The sequence below is a fragment of the Montipora foliosa genome, unplaced genomic scaffold (genome assembly GCF_036669935.1).
Source record: "Montipora foliosa isolate CH-2021 unplaced genomic scaffold, ASM3666993v2 scaffold_439, whole genome shotgun sequence".
In the NCBI taxonomy this organism is placed as follows: domain Eukaryota; kingdom Metazoa; phylum Cnidaria; class Anthozoa; order Scleractinia; family Acroporidae; genus Montipora; species Montipora foliosa.
In genome coordinates, this window is record NW_027179744.1 from 212501 (window position 1) to 225000 (window position 12500).

The window sequence follows — 12500 nt, forward strand, 5'->3', positions numbered from 1 at the left end:
TCGTCAGTGGTGACTCAGCGATACTCGGAAAAAATCCGAGAGCTCCTTTGCAGAAGTCGACCAGCGACCTTTCGAACCACGACGACAGGAGCGGACAAGCCATAGGCAACACGAGTCACCCTCAGCTGTAGTGTCCGAAATAGTAGTCGGAAGACCGTAGGTTCGACTACTGCAAAGGAGCACTCGGATTTTTTCCGACTGTCCCGATTCAACATCGAAAACATGCATGTTTTCTAAAAGCTAAACAATAGATCACTTTCGATATATTAGGTGTGGTTACACAGGGCACTGTTACAACGGTAAATGACCCTTTTACCACGGGTATTTTCTGGGTCTCGAGGTACGCTCAGCTCTTTCCATTGGTTAAGTAGTATCAAAACCGAAGGGTGATGGTATTTAACACTGGCAAGCTGTAGCAGCAAACCGGACCAGGTCTTGAAAACATGTTCAAGGACCAGCTTGTCAGGAAAAGCGGATAGAAGTTTCAAAACTTGCCCTTCGGTTCCAGATAGTTTTCGGGAAGTTTAAGGAACAGATCCCTGTTTATCAGATCCTGCCCAAAGAACAAAAGATGAGTGAAAATAAACAATGGTTTGACTAACCAGTAGTCCATTGCAGTGTCTTCTTTGCATAGCCTCCATCCTTTGACTAGTATGTTGCGCACAATTTTCTGGCCAAGATACCTTGCATTTTTCGTTTGGTTTTTGTACACGAGATCCAAAACCACCGTAGCACTGCAAGCGTCGCCAATCAACTTTAGCGAGCTCTCATTTGGAGGAAAGCGGCACCTGTACCGATCAAAGCCTTGTTGTGTCCTTCGAAAAGAAACTGCATTATAAATTTTACGATCATCGTGTGTTGTAACTTGCGAACAAACTTTTCATTTAAGTGGTAGATGTCATGCGCGCGCGACTTTTGACTCGCGAGAAGAGGCCGAGCTCGCGTGCACCTCTCGCCCGTCATACTCGCAGGCGTGTCCCATGTCGACGCTCCCGAACGCTTGGAATTCTCCCAAGGTTTCCACAGGGCTTCCAATTAAGAAAAGAATGCCGTCACACAAAAGAGTGGTGTAAGTGGGACCTTTATCATTTTCATGGGAAATAAAATAGTTTAATTCATTTCGTTCACCTCCATTCCCACGCCCAGAGCATTTTCTAGCAAATAATTATTCTCCCGAGAGTGGTCAGATTTCATTTTTCATGCTGCGTGTGATGCTTTCCTCTCACATAGCCTGCGGTCATGGTAGCCTCCCCCTATTTCTCTGTAGCTTATAAACGAGACAAGCAACCGACAAAAAAACCCCTTTGAACACAGCTTATCGTCTCGCAGTACAATCTTTCTTATAAGAACGTCTAATTTTCAGAATTTTGCGGCTGAAGCCGAACGCTCATACTTTTTTTGCGACTTGAACCTGAAAGCGTTCTTAGTGTGGTACACTAAGTTCGACTACAAACTGAGTTGTTCATCAGTGTATCATGCAACAGGAAAACCACATTGAGACTGTTAAACTAGTAATAGTTTTCACTTCATGTGCCCCCGCCTAAGATAGTATGAAAGGCAGTTGAGATACGTTCAAATTATATGCTTAACATGTCGGCCTTGTTTCCGATTTGGCTCTGACAAATCGTCATTCCTGTTTCTGATTTGTGTCCGGAAAAAATCAATTTCTGCGGAGCCAGGCAACTCGATTTGCATCAGATCAGATCTGCTTCAATGTTTGATTCTCCTTGCGAGTTCCGAAAACACCTCGGTCGTGTAGAACAATACCATTACTACTTGCGCTCCCGTTTAAGCAATACCCATACCACCTTGCGCGCCCGGTTGAGCAAATCGAGATTGATTCCCCCGACAACATCTACCAATTTATGCATTTATCCTTTTTATGCGGGGACTTCTAGTTTGCCTCGTCGGGATTTGATCTGCGGGAGCAAACACGTTTCCTAAGTGTTTGAGTTAATTGTCCTGTTTTACTCCAGTTTTGCATTACCTTTACTTATACTACTCAGAGAAATCAAAAACAAAAACAAAAAATACTAAATGAGCAAGTTAAAAACGCTCTTATGTTAACTGACTCTCAGCCTGGGTTTGGTCTTAGCATGTTCTTTAAATTGTGGTTAATCTCAGGCCGAATGTTTTCATAAAAAAAGGGAATGTACACACACCACTAGCGATCACGTTGGTGCCTTTCGTCTACATTTCGCATCCTGGAAACGTCTTTATGAGTCGTCTCCACAAATAAATCAATGATTTATTAAGATAACATGAGGATATTGAAATATCAATACATTTAAAAAAATTCTTCAAGAGGACTGACAGTCCACGAAAACATCACGACTTAATTGACTAATCACACCAACGGCCAAAGCATTGGTCGTATTTACACTAGAGGACGTTTAGGACGTCTAGACGCATTAAACGTCTGGCCGTAAGTGTGACTAATATAAATTCGGGATGCACTTAACTTCGACGGCTAAAAATCAAATTCATGACTTTCTTCAAAAGAGACTGGGATTTAATTAATCACCAAAGAGAATGGGTACCCCAGAGACAGATTAGATTCAATTCGATTTGTATGTGCCCTCCATTGCTAAGTGCGTCTCGTCCTTATACTAGGGAGCTTTAGCAACGACGACGGGAACGGCAACGAGAACGTCATCACAAAACATAAATTCTCATTATTGTAATCACTTCACGACTATTCCAAGTTTTTTAACGCGAGAGAGGTATGGCAGTCCCTCAGGAATAAAAACGTTATGAGCGGCGCTTTTTGTAGGGGAGAAAATGAAAATTTATTTTCAAATGCTGACGTCCTTCATAAAACCTTAAAGTTGGTCATTTCACGTTGTTGTTTTGCTGACGACGTCAAAGAAATAGACAAAAATGAAAAACGCACGTGCAGAGCGTGCAAAGCTATTGTCTTTGGCCACTAAATATGCAAATTTGTGACGTTCTCGTTGACGTCGCCGTTGTCGATGCTAAAGCTCCCTACTAGACGGCTTAGACGTCTGTTAAGTCCGTCGTTTGGACGCACTTAACTTCGTCTGACGTATAATTAATGCGTCCACCTTAATTTCCTGTATTTATACTAGTCGCAGACGTCTTAAGACGTCCGCTAGTATAAACATGGCCATTTATACCATCTACTGACGTTACACAAATCACCTGACCATGAAGATGACTTCCGGCCAGGTTATCGAAACGTCAGTCAATGTCGCCCAAAGCAGTCCTTCGCAGGATGATACTCACCTGGTCGATCCGTTACTTTACTTGCTTTACTTAGTTATGAGTAGTTTTTACTGTTCTAACCCATGGGAAATTAAAAACCCACGGACTGTGCGAAAAGAATGAAAGCGCTCAAGACGAATGGGGTGAGAATTAAGCAGACCAGCTATTGATATTTCATGATCACAAATGCCCCTTACCAGTTGTAACTCCTGCATTGGTCGAGATAAACGTAATCGATCTCGTTTTCCGATTTGTCCCAGTGCGATTCCCAGTCATAGCCATTCGCCAACAGAGTAAATGCTCCTCGTTCTTTTTCGGCATCGAACATCTCGTTTACGAAGTATGTCTCGTTTCTGTGACTTAAGGTGACCTCCATACGCGTGTGGAACTGAGGCGGTGTCACATTCTTCGGAAACGGCTCGTACGCTGGATCCTGTGAGTTACTGCCGCAGTCCAGAGCTCGTACGAGCCCAAAAACCAAAAGGAAGCTCGCAAGAAGGAACAACTTGTTGTGCAACATGTTCATGAACGGGTTAAGCTAGCCACGCTTAAGGAAAATCAAGCTCAAGTAAAGAGCCCAGCTAAATGTGATGTCATTGAAAAACAATAGCGTCTACTGTTATCATAGCTTTTTCAAATGTTAAAGAATTAGTTTGGAATGCACCGGGGGGGGGGGGGGGGGAATTTCCTTATAAGGGCTTAATGGGGATGTGCGGCCAGCCAGGGTATGTTTTTCGGGATTTTTGTCTTGGACAGGGTATCGAATTTATCATCTTTTGTCTTAATCAGGGTATCGATTTATCATTTTTTGCCTTAAATTGGGTTAAATGTCTTAAACAGGGTATCAAAAATCGGAATTCTGTTTTAAAATGGGTAGGAAAATCAGCGATATTTGTCTTAAACAGGGTCAGGGTATGAGGGGCCACGCCGCACCTCCCCAACCAGGGATATATCGAGTACCCCCCCCGGGGTAATGCATGATAAAAATGGGTACGAATCTTGGCATACAAAAGTTTGATGAAAGCAAAGCCTTTAACCACCTGAACATACGAAAGGCAATCCTAATTAATCGATGTTTTATTTGAAATATTTGCGGAGAACAAAACAATTTAATTTGACATACATTATTTGACAAGCTGACCCGGTGTAATCATAAGACCTTGACCTGACCTTAACAGATGTCCATTCAAGATAGCAAGCTCCATCCCACTAAAGGGTGTAAACTGACTCTCTAAGCGTGAGAGACTTCATGATGTTGAAACGTCAGTTTTGCATGAAGTGTTGCCTACAAATTTAGCGATCCCCTCGGCATTTATAGCCGATTTCTTAAGGGAAAGATAGTCCCTTGGATTTTTAAAAGGTCAGGTCACATTTTCGGGATGACACTGTTCGCTGGGAAGTTCGTGGAAGGTAACTTTGCGCTATCTATTTCAAAAAAAAAGAAAAAACTTGCCTACAATTTTTCCACTCTCGATTGTTTTTTTCTGACACAAAAAATCGAATTAATTATACAGTCTTCATTTCATGCAACCATGACATTCCTTGGAGGCGCCTGTTCTCCTGATACGCTTGTCTGTCGGATGCCGCCTCAATAGCATTTTGAGACTATCTAGTTTGGTAATTTGCAACAATATATAAATCTCTTTACATAGGTCTTTTCCTATAAATTATACCCAACTAAGACCACAAAAACGCTAAAAAGTCCAGGAGATTACTTTCCCTTCGTCGCTGCGTCATCTTAAAATCACTGTCCCCACAATTGTGTGAAAGCGACAGAGTAACTGAAATCTTTCATTTACTTGCGAACTTGTAATACTCGTTTCTCAACTTTGAAACCGTTGCCTTAAATTAACAAGCTCCGCAATCCCAGAAGATGACTTGAAAGGGCAGGTCTGCTGGTACGTTCTCAAAAAGATCATTCGAAGTTGTAAGTAAGAAGTGTCTTCCAAATTCAAAGAAAATGGAGGCTCAAATTAATCGATCCTGGATGGCAGAGGAGCTGTTGAAATATATTTTTGCTTCAAGCTTCCGATGGAAGCTACGATGACGTCACGTCAATTAATATGGAGGCTATCGAATACAGAGATCTCCCAGCAGGCGATTCTGGAAAGGTTTCAAAAACGTTGGAGCCTTCTTCACAGCAAAGACAAAGGTTCTATGGGAGAAAGAAAAGAAAAGAAAATTAAAACAGACAACTTCGGAAAAGGTACATTCGCTTGAATTCTTGTACACAGCCTTTAATTAGAATTTTGCAGGTTTTCTGCGTGTACAGTCATTGTATGGAAAATCTGACCACTGCCAACTTTGTCACCGGGGCTTTTTTCTGCCAAAAGTCGCGCGGAACAAAGCTCTGGAAACAAAGTTGGGCCTCTGTGCTTGCAAAGTAAAGGGAAAAGTCAATTATGAATATGAATATTTAATTATGAATTGCCATTAATTATGAAGTCATGTAAGTAAGTAAGTAAGTAAGTAAAAGGTTTATTTCACAACACTTCCACATGGTGGCTCTTCGTTTGTGAAAAGACTAATTATCTAAATTAAAAATTTATAATCTACAAAATATTATAAAAAACGTATAAAGACGAATAAATATGGCGGCTCTCGTAAGATTGCACTCCCTCCCTCGACGCGCGATTGATTCCTCGCGAGCTGGCCTCTCATGTAAATTCGCTGTTACTCCAAAGATCTTACGTCAGTTCAGTCTTTCAATTTTTTTTATTTTTTTTTTATTTTACCGTTGCGTGCCTATCTCATGTAAGTTAACATAAAGAGGCCTCAAGTTTTTCAAAGAACATCGACGAACAGACCTGATCAAGCGGAATGCTACCAAGGAAGAGAAAACCATATTCATCTGCGAGTCTTCTAGCGCCTCCAGCCGAAAACAAGTCGGAACATTCCTACACAGAAGAGAACAATGACATTTTATCACACAAATACAACCTAATGTAGCATTGTTCTTGGAGCTTTACAGTATCGAATACTTCTATGCTTAAAGGGCAGTCGGTATTAAGTATATAATATGTATAAATAAAAATATAAAGAGATTATAGCGATACTCGCCGTTACGTCACCTATTGTCATGGATGTGCCAACCAGAGGTTTATTCGCTGTCGAAACAAAGGATTCTTTTGTTCTGTGGTTGGCAAGATTTGAATATCTAAAGAATTGTTTATAAACAGTGAATATCGCTATAGTGTTGGCGCACCAGTAAGAGAATTCGGCTTTCACCAATAAGGCGTAATATGTGGGTTGAGTTTTTGACTGTGTACTCTGCTCCTAAGGTTTTTCCCCAGGCGCACCCTGAATTTCCACTCTCATTGACAACCAACATTGATTTGATTTGATTTGATATGTAATCCAATTAGAGTGGTTTTCAATTGAGTGTCGAAAGTAATTAGTGAATTACTTTGGTTTACGATTACTTCACTCAGTGATTGGTTCAAAGTTCTCGCGCCATTTTTTTCAACCAATCAGAAAAGAAACCAAAACCAATCGTGGCTCGCGCGTGCAAATTTTCGCGCGCTTTGTGTCGGCTATGTGTAATTACTTCGAGTTTTGATTGGTTTACTGGATTGTCTCCGTCCGTTTTGATTGGCCAAAGTAATTACTTTGGTTCTGGTTTTGCGACACTCAATTGAAAACTGCTCTAGTAGCTTTACTTATTTCCAAAAAAATGCTGTCCAGATGTAGCGTTTTTACCTGTCCACACGAATGCTCTAAAACTACTCGAAAACGCTAATGCCGCTTAAGGAGCATGCGCAGTTCTCAGTATGGTTTCGTTTGTCTTTTTTTGTGCAACAAATTGTAACAAAATTAATTCGCAAGGACATGCTTTAAAGAAGTCGATGTCAGGGCAAAAACCCGGTAGGTCTAAAGGCTGGCAAGGCTGACTCGTTTGTTTGGACGGATGATGAAGTCGAGGTGCTTATTAAAGACTATTACAATCGAGTATAAAGTAGGCAAGACCTCTCAAAATGTCGACTGCGGATCATACCAGACAAACTTTTTCACCATTTTGCATTTCAGGTTTATGCTTGGAGCGGTTAGCGGACGAGGTAGATTGGATCCAATAATGTGATGTCATCGTTTCCGATAACCTTCGCTTCCAATGTCAACAGGAAATGTATTTATCATGGGTTACGTAACCTTTTCTTTGGGGTGTTACATGGTATGCTGTTTTTTTTGTCGCTTCATTAGCGCCAGGCTATATATATTCGAGTTGTCCTCATTTATATTCATTCGCGTCTTACGACCGTCCCTACGCCCTCAAAATTATGTCCGATGTTGAAGACGTTATTCCAGCGAACACAGATTTTTCTAGCAGCGGCCTTTTGCCGTCTTCGCTTCCTAAACAACCTTCGTCTCAATCTCTCGAAGCTTCAGTACCATTCCAGTCTTCAGAATCCAGTGATATAGCGTCTGCGTTCTCTCTATTTAAGGATTATTTCGACAAAAAGTTGGGCGCCTTGAAGCGCGATATTCGAGACGAATCGTGCAGCAATACCGATTCTGTGGCCAAAAAGCTGAAAGAAGAATCCAAGATCACGTTTAGATTCGAAGGTAATAAGAAACAGTTTCAATTCAACTCCGACCTCGCAGAAAAGGTGAAGTCGGCGTCAGTTGCTCTCGGGAAGAGAAAATTAGACCTTGTTAAAACTCAATTGGAAGAACTAGACTCTGACATCAAAAAGCGCCACAAACTTATCAGACTGGCAGACAAGTCCGCCGCCGGTTGGGATTTGGTGAATGAGTATTTATCAGACGAGTTGGCTAGCGGGTCCGAGGACGAGAAGCGTATCCGCCGTGCCGAGCAGAGGACCCTTCGTAAACGCAACCAACGACAACAGAAAGCGAAGCCATCAAAACAAGGTTATTCACAACCCCAATCTTCTACCACAACCACCGCCTTTGCTGACCAACCTTCATCTTCCTCCAGACCTTTTTCGCGTACTTTTGGCGCTTTCAGAAAACCAAGACCAAGCGATATTTGTTTCGCCTGCGGCCAGCAAGGCCATTGGAGATCTCAGTGTCAAGTTAATCCTCAAACCAGATCTTCGAGCTCGGGGCAGTCCTTTCCTAGTTCTTCTGGTTTTTCGGGCATTGGAGGTAAATAGGACCACAGGATTAAAAGCTTGTTCTCCAAGGTTAGATATTAGCTTTAGTCCATTTATTAGACATGTATCCTTCTTATTTGGAGTATTTCAGGGAAAGGGACTCTATTACTTTAGCCGATTTCGATTACGATCGCAATCTATTTGAATTTACACAGAATTCCGCATTGCCAGTACTTAAGGGTAGACTTAGGTCCTGTTTAGGTTATTGGCACACTATTGGCGCCAACAGTTTTGTTATCGATACTATTAAATTTGGTTATCGGATTCCATTCATTAGTACACCTTGTCAGGCGCGTTTTTCTAACAATTAGTCAGCTCTTAATAACGCTTCTTTCGTGGAGTCGGCTATCGCTGAATTAGTCCACACTCACGTCGTCGTTGAGTTACCCTTTATTCCACACGTCGTGAATCCGCTCTCTGTCTCGATACAGTCCTCAGGCAAGAAGAGGCTTATTTCATATTTTAATGACCATATTGATATTTTTCCGGATCACCAAACTTTTCTAGGTTTCTCCTGGGTTTTTTCTGGTACCGTTCGGTATTTTTGTTTTGCATCACTTCCGTTCGGTCTAAGCTCGGCCCCATATGTCTTTACCAAGTGTCTCAGGCCACTCGTTAAGTTTTGGAGGTCCAACGGGATTAAAATTGTTGCGTTCCTCGACGATGGGTGCGGAAAAGGGGACTCACTGCCTATGGCCAAGGAAAATTCATTGTTTGTCCGATCATCCTTAAGCAGTGCGGGGTTTGTTGCCAATTCCGCCAAATCACTATGGACCCCCACTCAGACGCTTGTTTGGTTGGGTTTAAACTGGGACTTAGTTATCGGTACCATTTCTATTACCGATATACGTATTTGTAAATTCGTTGCTCTGATTGACAAATTTCTCCTATCCGCACCTTATGTTACGGCTCGCGATTGTGCTGCTATCGCAGGTCACGTTATGTCCATGTCGCCAGTTTTGGGCAACCTGACTCGCCTCAAAACCCGTTTCCTTTACAAGGTCATAGAATCCCGCCGCAGTTGGGATTCCCGTTTTAACATCGGGCTTCATAATGATTGCCTCTCTGAAATATTTTTCTGGAAAAACAATATCGTTAGTCTTAATACGAGAGCTATTTTGCCTTATGATGCTCCCCTTTTGTTTAGCTATTCGGATGCTAGCAGCGTCGCCTGCGGGGCTTTTGTTGTGGGCACTAACGAGGTGTCCCACCGTATGTGGTCTGCTTGCGAAGCAGTTAAGAGCTCTACCTAGAGAGAACTTAAGGCTATACAATTTGCCTTAAGTGCGTTCAAAGACTCGGTTCGGGGTAAGTGTGTAAAGTGGCATTCTGACAGCCAAGGGGCAGTTCGTGTCGTGGAGATAGGGAGTCCTAGTGCAGAATTGCACTCTATTGCGCTTGATGTTTTCTATTTTTGTCGAACTCACAATGTCACACTTATTCCCCAGTGGGTTCCCAGGGAACTTAATGCTTGTGCTGACGCGATTAGCCACATTGTAGACTTCGATGATTGGTATACAACCCCCGAGTTCTTTACACACTTGGACCGCCTTTGGGGCCCACATACAGTCGACAGGTTCGCGGATGCAGCCAACGCCCATCTTCCCAGATTCAATTCTAGGTTTCGCGTACCCGGCACTGAAGCTGTTGAGGCTTTTTCAATCTCCTGGTATGGAGAGAATAATTGGCTAGTCCCTCCCGTCCACTGCATTTCTAGGGTGGTTCAACATCTCCTCGTATGTGGTGCGGTTGGTACTTTAGTCGTCCCTTATTGGCCGTCTAACGTGTTTTGGCCTTTCTTGTTCGCAAATGCAATTCATTTTCAACCATATCTCCTTGAGTACATTCATTTTCCTGACCCCTCAGGGATTTTTGCCCTCGGGTGTTACAAAGATACACCCATTGGTTCAGATAGGTTTAACAGCGCGGTGTTGGCAGTCAGAATTGGCACTAAGGGGCCTTAGTTTTCTCAAGCCGAGAGGCTTTATGCTGGCCTGTGCGTTTTTAATTCCGCTCGCTGGGTTATTTGTCCTCGTTTCGCATGAAACTAGCTCGCCGAGTGGCTTGTTTACCGTGGTTTTTTAAGTTGGCTCACTCGGCCTTAAATATTTTTCCATCTGGCCAGGGGCATATTGCTGTATTGACTCCCAGTGCGTGTATTGAGGTATTTTTGCCATATGTTTTTCTTCTTATCCTCGTAGAAGTTCTCAAAGATGCCTTGCAGCCTAATTTTCAACAGGTTGAAGACGGGCGACTCCGGGCACTGGTTCAAGATCTACCCGCAGTTCTTCTTAAATCCAAAGCCGTTAGTACCGCGAGGAAGTATGAAAAGGGGTTCAATACGTGGAGGAAATGGGCCTCTCAGTTTAATGAAATTGTTATATTTCCCGCTTCTAGTGTGCACGTTTCATTGTTCCTTCTTAGCTTGATTCAAGAATCTTCTTCTTGCAGTACTATTGACGAAGTCCATTATGGGCTCAAGTGGGTGCACGATTTGGCAGGTCTACCCGACCCCTGTAATTCCTCGTTAGTGTTACCTTTAATAGAATCTGCTAAGAGGCTTCTCAGTGTCCCTGTTAAAAAGAAAGAGCCGGTGACCCCCGAGGATATTCAGCTTTTAGTTTCTAAGTATGGATCGTCTTCAGCTAGTTTGTCTGACTTACGTGTGCTTACTTTGTGCCTTTTGGGTTATGCAGGGTTTTTTCGCTTTAACGAGTTGGTTCAGTTACGCAGGTGTGACTTTCAGTTTGAAGATTCTTTTATGAGAGTCTTTGTTCATCGAAGTAAGACTGATGTTTACAGGGACGGGGCTTGGGTTGTTATCGCTAAGACCTTCAAGCATACATGTCCTTATTTATTAGTTCAACGATATTTTGCGGCCGCTTCTTTTTCAGCAGACAGTGAAGAATTCATTTTTCGCCCTGTCGTTTTTCTTCGCAGTACCGGAACCTATAAATTGCGCGGGTCTGTTCCTCTGTCTTATACTAGAGCGCGGGAGATAGTGCTTAGTGCTTTCGATTCCATCGGCCTTCCCAAGCAAGACTATGGTCTCCATAGCCTTAGGGCCGGAGGTGCCTCTGCTGCTGCTAATGCTCGAGTGCCTGACAGATTGTTTAAAAGACACGGCCGTTGGAAATCAGACAAGGCAAAAGACGGTTACATTAAGGATAGTGTTCATTCATTGTTGTCGGTTTCGTTGTCACTGGGTATTTAATTTTCCGCATTTCCCGTTCTTTTAGTTCGCACACGGCTCGTGTTGACACACCCCAATTGAGGTTGCTTGTTACATGATAAATGTTTTATATTCGTTTGAGCGGGGTAGCGAATTAGAATATAAATGTATTTATCATGGGTTACGTAACCTTTTCTTTGGGGTGTTACATGGTATGCTGTTTTTTTTGTCGCTTCATTAGCGCCAGGCTATATATATTCGAGTTGTCCTCATTTATATTCATTCGCGTCTTACGACCGTCCCTACGCCCTCAAAATTAAATACCCAGTGATCAGGGGCTTCTTTTACACGTTGTTTTTTGCATGCTGCTACACGAAAGGTTTAGCACGTTTTGTATCTTTACTGATTGATTGTTATGCGAGCATAGTTTAGATCATTTTGTTGGATTGTTTTTCTTGCTGTAATTTTGTGCATTTCTGGGTTTTCATTCTGTTTATTGTATTGTTTCCATCCTTTCTGTTGATGAAGGCATAATAAAGAGGGTCGCACACGGCTCGTGTTGACACACCCCAATTGAGGTTGCTTGTTACATGATAAATGTTTTATATTCGTTTGAGCGGGGTAGCGAATTAGAATATAAATCACGAAACGAGCATGGTTTTCCAAAAAATTCCACTCTGAAGAGAGCTTTCGAAAAGCTGTGTTTTTGGTCACCGTTTTCACCGGATACGTGTGGACGGAAACAATTTGCGAATACAAAAGTTGCATTTTTAAAAGAAAACGGATACATGTGTGTGTGTGTGTGTGTGTGTGTGTGTGCGTTCACCCCTGCACACTTACGGGGACAGACATATGAATGCACACCAGCTCTGTGGGGACAGTTCAGAATATGGGGACATTTTCGAGTCCTCACAAAAATGTCCCCAGAAGTTGGCATTTAACTGTAACCATACCATACTTCAGGGGACTTCAGCAAAGTCCTCATAAGT

General features: G+C 42.5%; 1 long non-coding RNA gene and 1 pseudogene across 1 annotated transcript in view; both read right to left on the minus strand.

The window, feature by feature from the left end:
* The window catches only part of LOC137989092 (uncharacterized), a 21592-nt pseudogene extending 17837 nt beyond the window's left edge, over window positions 1-3755 (minus strand).
* Window positions 3756-4679: 924 nt separating this feature from the next.
* The window catches only part of LOC137989099 (uncharacterized), an 18744-nt gene continuing 10923 nt past the window's right edge, over window positions 4680-12500 (minus strand). The window contains exons 3-4 of the long non-coding RNA XR_011120861.1: window positions 6033-6122; window positions 4680-5380 (exon numbers count right to left, since the gene is read on the minus strand). This is a non-coding gene — a long non-coding RNA (uncharacterized lncRNA). The remainder of the gene's footprint in view (window positions 5381-6032; window positions 6123-12500) is intronic.